Raw genomic sequence first — 10,381 nt, 5'->3', positions numbered from 1 at the left:
CACACCAAACAAGCTGACGGTGAACTTCCTAACAGTGAGTCGCTACTAATTTTTTCCCTCAATGTTGTACTATACTACGCAATGGAAGCTCTCTTGGTCTTTTGTACACTGACTCCCTAGATGCAAGCGCAACGACATGTGCGGAACAACCAGCTCTTACAGGCATCAGGAGAAGGGAGACATAGTATACTAGAGTGAGAAGGGAGAGGTTATTGGTAAGTGCTTTACCCATGGTATTAGCACTCCTCACTCTCAGCACGCGCTACAGGCGTTTTTATTCTCTCACTTTACACTGTATATTGTTTACAATATTCACCACGGATGTCAGTTTCCTCTGTAACAGGAGGCCACAATAAAGATTTTATTGTCCAAATCACTCAATTGCACTTAGCACTTTTTGCACTTGCCACTTATACATGGTTGTTTACATCCGATGAGTGATACATAGACGGTACAATCTAATCGGCATACGATAAAGTACCATCTTTTTTATATCTGCACTAAATTGCACATTTAATATTTTAACAACAAAATATTTTATTTGCACAATATTTGTTCACCAATAAGCACTGTGCACTTTCATTTTGGATCATATACAACAAAGCAATTCGCTGTGCAAGGTGGTAGCGCCCCATACCAACACCTCCCAAACCCCTATATTGTTCTATATAGGTTGATTGTGTTATTTATAGATCATTTCTTTGCACTTGAATTTATTTTTTTGAAGCCATATTGGCATATTGATTTGTGGTGTGGAATGGTAGGTCACTACCTATAATTGATACCATCTGGGAATCACTAAGTCACTTTCTGTCAGCCTCTCTAGCTAGTTTTTGAATCCTGTCTGCTTAGCAGAGGGATTGCAGATAAATCTATATTGCTCTCTACCTACCGGAGAGCAGAATCTGCTAATAGGGTCTGCTCAATGCAGGGGCGGGCTGGGCCAGGGGAAGGGTGGCAATTTCCCCCCATGCTGCACTTACTTAAATTCAAAACGTCCGGAAGCTGCTGCCCGCTGACAATTTTATTTTTTTCTGTTGAGAGGAAGGAAGTCGAGTCGAGGGCACGGCCACAGCGGTTTCCAACTAACTGTAGGCAGAGGGGGGCACCCAGGGCTGGCCCTACCATGGATTCTGCTGGGCTGCCTCGGAGGGGAGGGGGGAGCGCCGCCAGATTACAAACAGAGCGGGGATCTTTGCTGACCCGGAGGCCGCTGTCATATGAAGCCCTGCCCCCTGGACCGGCTCCTATGATAGATAACACATTGGTGACGTCTGTCATAGGAGCCGATCCAGGAGACAGAACTTCGTATGACAGCGGCCGCCGGGTAAGCGGGAGATCCTCACTCTGTGTAATCCAGCGGCTCTCCTCTCTCTTCATTGCAGACTGCATTGGATTAGCATGCACTGGTGAGGCTGCATTGGATGGGCACTGATCAGGCTGCATTGGATGGGCACTGATCAGGCTGCATTGAATGGGCATGCACTGGTGAAGCTGCATTGGATGGGCACTGTTTAGGCTGCATTGGATGGGCATGCACTAGTGAGGCTGCATTGGATGGGCACTGATAAGGCTGAATTTGATGGGCAAACACTGGTGAGGCTGCATTAGATGGGCACTGATCAGGCTGCATTGGATGGGCACACACTGGTGAGGCTGCATTGGATGGGCATGCACTGATGAGGCTGCATTGGATAGGCACGCACTGGTGAGGCTGCATTGGTTGGGCATGCTCTGGTGAGGCTGCATTGGATGGACATACACTGGTGAGGCTGCATTGGATGGGCAGGCACCGGTGAGGCTGCATTGGATGGGCACTAATCAGGCTGCATTGGATTGGCACTGGCGAGGCTTCATTGGGTGGGCACTAGCGAGGCTGCATTAGAAGGGCACTGAACAGGCTGCACTGGTGAGGCTGCATTGAAGGGAACTGATGAGGCTGCATTGATGGGCACTGATGAGGCTGCACTGATGGACACTCGTGATGCTACATTGATAGGCACTGATCAGGTTGCATTGGATGGGTACTGGTGAGGCTGCATTGGATGGGCACTGGTGAGGCTGCATTGGATGGGCACTGGTGAGGCTGCATTGGTTGAGCACTAATCAGGCTGCATTGATTGATACTGATCAGGCTGCACTGATGGGCACTGGTGAGGCTGCATTAAAGGGCACTGATCAGGCTGCACTGATGGGCACTGATGAGGCTGCACTTATGGGCACTAGTGACACTGCATTGATGGGCACTGGTGAGGCTGCATTGGATGGGCACTGCTCAGGATGCAATGAAGGACACTGGTGAGGCTGCATTGAATGGGCACTGGTGAGGCTGCATTGGATGGGCACTGATCAGGCTGCATTGGATGGGCACTGATCAGACTGCATTAATGGTCACTGGTGATGCTGCATTGAAGGGAACTGATCAGGCTGCACTGATGGGCACTAGTGATGCTGCATGGATGGGCACTGATCAGGCTGCATTGGATGGACACTGATCAGGCTGCAATGATGGGCACTGATCAGGCTGCACTGGATAGGTGCTGATGAGGCTGCATTAGATGAGCACTGGTGAGGCTGCATTGATGGGCACTAATTAGGCTGCATTGATGGGCACTGGTGAGGCTGCACTAGTGGGCACTAGTGATGCTGCATTGATGGGCAGTGATCAGGCTGCACTGATGGACACTGGTGAGGCTGCATTAATGGACACTGGTGAGGCTGCATTGATGGCACTGGTGAGGCTGCATTGATTGGCACTGATGAGGCTGCATTAATGGGCACTGATCAGGCTGCATTGATGGGCACTATTGAGGCTGCACTGATGGGCAATGATGAGGCTGCACTGATGGGCACTGGTGAGGCTGCATTGAATGGGCACTGGTGAGGCTGCATTGGATGGGCACTGATCAGGCTGCATTGGATAGGCACTGATGAGGCTGCATTAGATGGGCACTGATCAGACTGCATTCATTTTCACTGGTGAAGCTGCATTGAAGGGAATTGATCAGGCTGCACTGATGGGCACTAGTGATGCTGCATGGATGGGCACTGATCAGGCTGCATTGGATGGGCACTGATCAGGTTGCAATGATGGGCACTGATCAGGCTGCACTGGATAGGCGCTGATGAGGCTGCATTAGATGAGCACTGGTGAGGCTAACCTGATCGGCACTGGTTAGGCTGCATTGATGGGCACTAATTAGGCTGCATTGATGGGCACTAATTAGGCTGCATTGATGGGCACTAATTAGGCTGCATTGATGGGCACTGGTGAGGCTGCACTAGTGGGCACTAGTGATGCTGCATTGATGGGCAGTGATCAGGCTGCACTGATGGACACTGGTGAGGCTGCATTAATGGACACTGGTGAGGCTGCATTGATGGGCACTGGTGAGGCTGCATTGATTGGCACTGATGAGGCTGCATTGATGGGCACTGATCAGGCTGCATTGATGGGCACTAATCAGGCTGCATTGATGGGCACTATTGAGGCTGCACTGATGTGCAATGATGAGGCTTCACTGATGGGCACTGGTGAGGCTGCCTTGATGGGCACTGATGAGGCTGAGCTGATGGGTACTGGGGAAGCTGCATTGGATGGGCACTGTTTAGGCTGCATTGGATGGGCATGCACTAGTGAGACTGCATTGGATGGGCACTGATAAGGCTGCATTGGATGGGCACACACTGGTGAGGCTGCATTAGATGGGCACTGATCAGGCTGCATTGGATGGGCACACACTAGTGAGGTTGCATTGGATGGGCACGCACTGATGAGGCTGCATTGGATAGGCACGCACTGGTGAGGCTGCATTGGATGGGCATGCTCTGGTGAGGCTGCATTGGATGGGCACGCACTGGTGAGGCTGCATTGGGTGGGCAGGCACTGGTGAGGCTGCATTGGATGGGCACTAATCAGGCTGCATTGGATTGGCACTGGCAAGGCTGCATTGGGTGGGCACTAGCGAGGCTGCATTAGAAGGGCACTGATCAGGCTGCACTGATGAGGCTGCATTGAAGGGCACTGATGAGGCTGCATTGATGGACACTGATGAGGCTGCACTGATGGGCACTTGTGATGCTACATTGATAGGCACTGATCAGGTTGCATTGGATGGGTACTGGTGAGGCTGCATTGGATGGGCACTGGTGAGGCTGCATTGGTTGAGCACTAATCAGGGTGCATTGATTGGTACTGATCAGGCTGCACTGATGAGCACTGGTGAGGCTGCATTGAAGGGCACTGATCAGGCTGCACTGATGGGCACTGATGAGGCTGCACTTATGGACACTAGTGACACTGCATTAATGGGCACTGATCAGGCTGCAATGAAGGACACTGGTGAGGCTGCATTGAATGGGCACTGGTGAGGCTGCATTGGATGGGCACTGGTGAGGCTGCATTAGATGGGCACTGATCAGACTGCATTAATGGTCACTGGTGCTGCTGCATTGAAGGGAACTGATCAGGCTGCACTGATGGGCACTAGTGATGCTGCATGGGTGGGCACTGATCAGGCTGAATTGGATGGGCACTGATCAGGCTGCAATGATGGGCACTGATCAGGCTGCACTGGATAGGCGCTGATGAGGCTGCATTCGATGAGCACTGGTGAGGCTAACCTGATGGGCACTGATGAGGCTGCATTGATGGGCACTAATTAGGCTGCATTGATGGGCACTGGTGAGGCTGCATAGTGGGCACTAGTGATGCTGCATTGATGGGCAGTGATCAGGCTGCACTGATGGACACTGGTGAGGCTGCATTAATGGACACTGGTGAGGCTGCATTGATGGGCACTGGTGAGGCTGCATTGATTGGCACTGATGAGGCTACATTGATGGGCACTGATCAGGCTGCATTGATGGGCACTAATCAGGCTGCATTGATGGGCACTATTGAGGCTGCACTGATGGGCAATGATGAGGCTGCACTGATGGGCACTGGTGAGGCTGCCTTGATTGGCACTGATAAGGCTGAGCTGATGGGTACTGGTGAAGCTGCTTTGATGGGCACTTATCAGGCTGCACTGATCAGGCTGCATTGATGGGCACTGGTGAGGCTGCACTGATGGGCACTGGTGAGGCTGCACTGATGGACACTGATGAGGTTGCACTGATGGGCACTGGTGAGGCTGCATTGATAGGTCCTTATGAGGCTGAGCTAAAGGGTATTCGTGTGGCTGCATTGATGCATTATTTTTATTAAACCTTTGTTGCTATTAACATTAAAGTATGTTACCATGTTGTATCCTATTTGTCTTGCTTCATAACATCAATATCCATTATAAAACCAGGTGGGCATGGATGGTGAGCTGATTCGGTGGTTTAATGGGCCACTTGACTGGACTTTCCCCCCGGGCCTAAGACTGCCAGCCCTCACCTGGCTCAATGTGCTCAGGTGCAACTCAGTCTGTCTGCAGAGTGTTTCACACTGGTCCAATAGGGAGGCGTATTGGACAGTGGGAGGAAACCTGAAAAATTAGTGCACAGGCATTTAATACAGCCCTGGTGATCTGGCAAAGGAAAGTGCATTAGTGCATGATGGGATGCTGTATAAAAGCAAGGACCACATGTGCTTGGGGTCTTTTGTTTGTATAGCGGAGTCCCAGAGGGAGGGGGCTGCTCCTTCCTCCTCTGTAGAGGTGCCATATGGCCTCAGGTAGTCGACCTGAGGGCCTAGAGAGCTAGAAAGAAACTGAATCTGGAGGTGACTGAGACGGAAGACACGGGAGGATCTGATTCTGCAGTACAGTGAGTACAGATCTCTGTCATGAGCCCACCCCTGCAGCTAGAAGAGTCAGTGGACAGGTATCAGTAAAGGGGATGCTAGTGAGTATCCTGCAGAGAATGTAGACCACCAAGTCTATTGCTAGAGAGAGAGAGCAAGAAGACTAAACATTCCATTCATGTGGCAGTATGGTTAAGCAATGTGACTGCTTCCACAAGCAACCTGGTGAGGCCAAGTGAGAGTTGTCCTTATCCAATGTACATAGTTCCAGTTGGAGTATCCCACTATTCCCTTCTCCCATCCAAGTTTCACAATAAATGCTAAAAACCAACACCCCTGGACTGTTTTATTGAGCAAAGAGCCATTGGGAGTAAGGATGAATGTGTGAACTGTAGTGATGAGCCGAACACCCCCTGGTTCGGTTCGCACCAGAGCATTGCGAACAGAGGAAAAGTTTGTTTGAACAAACGAACCCCATTGAAGTCTATTGGACTCTAACCTCGAAAATCAAACGGCCTCATTTTGAAGGCTTAAATGCAAGTTATTGCCCCAAAAAAGTGTATGGGGGTCCGGGTTCTGACCTGGGGAACATGTAGCAATGAAAAAAAAACGTTTTTAAAAATTATCTTTTTTAAAGGAGCACTGATTTACTGATTTTAATGAGGCTTAAAGTGAAACTATAAAAATGAAAAATTCCTTCAAATATCGTGCCTGGGGGGTCCCCTCAATGTGCATGTAAAGTAGTGCATCTCTACGATGTATGTAGCCTGCTGCAGCTATACTGACATTTCTAAAGCAAAAAATGTCATATACAAATATACATACAAGTTTCAAATCGCATGTACTTGTCATACAGGTGCAGAAAAATTGGGCCTTGCTTGTTGATGGTGCCTGAACACCGTAACCCCTCACAGTTACTCTTGCTGGGTGCAGGAACGGGCCCTGCTGCTAAAAAATCCATACAAATATGAAATCGCATGTACTTGTCATACAGGTGCCAAAAATTGGGCCTTTGGTGTTGCTGGTGCCTGAACACCATAACCAACCCCTCACAGTTACTCTTGCTGGGTGCAGGAACGGGACCTGCTGGTAAGAATTCCATGCAAATTTAAAATCGCATGTGCTATACAAGTGCCAAAAATTGGGCCTTTGCGGTAGGTATTGTTGAACACCGTAACCAAGGCCTCGCAGTTACTCTTGCTGGGTGCAGGAATGGGACCTGCTGGTAAGAAATCCATGCAAATTTGAAATCGCATGTGCTATACAAGTGCCAAAAATTGGGCCTTTGCGAAAGGTGGTGCCTAAGCACCGTAATCAAGGCCTCGCAGTTACTCTTGCTGGGTTCAGAAATGGGACCTGCTGGTAAGAATTCCATGCAAATTTGAAATCGCATGTGCTATACAAGTGCCAAAAATTGGGCCTTTGCAGAAGGTGGTGGCTGAACACTGTAACCAAGGCCTCGCAGTTACTCTTGCTGGGTGCAGGAATGGGACCTGCTGGTAAGGATTCCATGCAAATTTAAAATCGCATGTGCTACACAGGTGCCAAAAGTTGCTGGTGCCTTAACATCGTAACCCCTCACAGTTAGCAGGGCACAGGGACAGGGCCTGCTGTTAAAAATGACATACGACATTTAAATTGTATGCACCTGTCATACAAGTGCAGAAAAATTACGTCTTCGGGGTTGGTAGTGACCTTAATCAAAAACATTGTTGGAAGCTAGCAGAATCAAGGTAGAGGAATAGGATAGGCAGCGTATGCAGTCTACAAGGGATGGCAGACACCTAGCAAATTCAATCTGTTACATCAGCATCAGGGACCTGATAGCTCTTGTTGATGCAGGACTGGTTCATTTTGATGAAAGTTAGCTGATCAACAGAGTCTGTGGACAGACGCACTCTTTTGTCCGTCACAAAACCTCCAGCAGCACTGAACGTCTGTTCGGAAAGCACGCTGGAAGCAGGACAGGCCAGTAGCTCAATTGCATATTGAGCAAGTTCTGCCCAGTGGTCCATCCTCAAGACCCAGTAAGCCAGTGGATGCCAGCTGGAAAGGTCTCCAAGTCTGCTCTTGCGCCTAGATAATCATGCACCATATGATGGAGACCCTGACGATGGTTGCTTAAACCTAACTGGGTGCTGCTGAGGACAAAAGAACTGTTTAAAGGCATCGGTCAGCCGGCCGCCTTCTCCCCCGCTCCTCCTTTGGCTGAACGATGCCTCAGAAACACGTCTGGAGAATGTTGACCTCCCAGTGTCTGGAAAGGCGGTACACAAATTTTTTTTCAAGGCCTCCTCAAGATGTTTCATCCTCTGCTCCCTCTGCGAAGGCAGGATGAGCTCTACAACTTTACACTTGTAACATGGATCAAGAAGGGTTGCCAACCAGTAATTTTCCCTCTCCTTGATAGGACGAATCCTCAGATCCTTTCGCAGGCTTTGCAGAATCAGGGAGCCCATGCAACGTAAGTTGGAGGAGGCATGAGCTTCTGAGTCCTCTGGGTCACTAAGTAAGACATTGTCAGCAGGAGCAACCTCTCCCCAACCACATACAACTCCTGGGATTTCTGGGGAATCAAAACCATCCCTTGAAGACTGCTGTATGCTATCCTCTTCCTCTACATCCATGCTGCCAAAATCCTCATCCTCCTCCTCCTCTGTGTTTTGTGGCCCTGCAGGAATGATATCTGCATAAAGGGGGCCTTGTGAGGAAAGGAAGTCCTCCTCTTCCTGCTGCTGTTCTGCCTGAAGTGCCCTGTCCATAATTACACGCGGCGTGTGCTCCAGCAGGTAGACTAGTGAGATAGTGTCACTGATGCATGCATCGTCCCGGCTCACCATCCTTGTGGCCTCCTCAAATGGTGACTGGATGATGCATGCATCCTTAATCAAAAGCCACTGGCGTGGCAAAAAAAAGCCAAGCTCCCCTGACCCTGTCCTTGAATGAATATGGGAAACTTGAATTTCCAGCGAAGAAGCACATATGTTCGTCATTCGACGAATGATTGAATTGGTGATGTTCGAGTCGAACTTACCTTCGACTCGAACTCGAAGCTCATCCCTAGTGAACTGTTCCCCAAGTGACTGTTTGCTGGTAATCAGAGGAGGCCCAACAAGTCATCATATAGCAAGCCCTACGGGGACAGTGCTACATGGCATTTTGTCATGTTGATGTCTTCAGGGGGAATGACAGCCCTGGGGACTCAAAGTGTTTAGCAGGTGAGACAGCCATCTTGGCTGTCATTCCCCCTGAAGAAGTCAACATGACGAAATGTCGCATTGGGGTGGGTCGACAGGAAGTGAGGTCATCCTGCTGTCCAAGCCTGGGATCGAGAGGTATACCTGTTCATTTGGTTAGCGCTGCAGGACATTCAAAGCAGCGGAGCTGATGGTTCGTGTAATTATATGCTCAAAACCCCGGTGCACATTTTAATGTGTTGGTTCTTAATCAAATGAGGATTTTACACTATGTAAGTTCTTTTTTCTTCTTGGCTATTACCTCAATGGGTAGAATTAATTATTTTAGAGGAGAGAGAGTGGTTGGTCCAGGGAACCCCTCCCTTAAAAAGGAAAGGCATTGCATGACCCACTTTCCATTAGGGGGTCGTGGTGGTCCGGCGAGTTGTTTGTGTTAAAGGTGGTGGCACAAGAGTGATTTTTACCTTCACTGAAGAATTGTTTGATTTACTATTACTACACTGAAGCACATGGAATTGTTTGATTTACTATTAGTACATTGAAGAGCATGGAGCACTGCATGGACAGATTTGATGGACATTTGATTTATTTCATGCTTAATTAGTTGTTTTTTATCGTTTTTATTGTTTATTGATTTGTGATTGTATTAAACATGCACGTAGTTGTTACACCTAGTGCAGCTATAACTGGAATATACAATATAACACTTTCACCTTATTTGTGTGGGGATAGCAGCAGCTTGGTTTATACGAATTTATATACAAAAAATCTGGGTGCGGGTTAGTTAATTAAATAGTATCTCTTTATAGTTGTTTTGGTAACTATGCCCTGCATTACCCAAACCGGAACTCCAATCCAGCACTACTAACAAGTACTTGCAGTCAATATCTTTTCAGTCTTTATACAACCTAAAATGGCTAATAGCCTAAAATAATAGGCTGCGATGAGCAACTGAGTCCATAAGATGATGCAAAAAAAAAAACAACAGTGACTTCTTGATGAAAAATGTCCAAAAATTATATATATTTAAAGTGCAGGTGCTTTCTCTCTTGCCCTGGTATCCCTTCACCGTGGGAGATAAATAAATTTAACACTCACCAGAACTCGTGGGTCCTATATGTCTTATGACACTAGGACCAATCGTGCTTAGATGACCCTCTCCAAGGTCAGGGTGCGTTCCCTCCTGGCGAAACTATCCCTCTGCAGTACCACTCTTACTGCTGATAGCCTCCAAATAGGGTGCCTTTCCTCCAAACAGGCCTGCTCCTTCTTGCAGTAGCAATCCTCCTGTTAATCACCTCCAATCAAGGGGGGTGTATAGAAGAAAAGAATCCAGACCTGCAGGTTTCCTCACGTGGCGCGTGTAATATACTTTGTATATTTTTACCCACAATGCGATGAGCAACTGTTAAGACATTTTTACAATACATAAAATAAGGGACTTTTTTCATCT

The sequence above is a fragment of the Pelophylax lessonae genome, assembly GCF_965119305.1.
Source record: "Pelophylax lessonae genome assembly, chromosome: 4".
NCBI classification, from domain to species: Eukaryota; Metazoa; Chordata; class Amphibia; order Anura; family Ranidae; genus Pelophylax; species Pelophylax lessonae.
Note: the sequence above shows the minus strand (reverse complement) of the source record.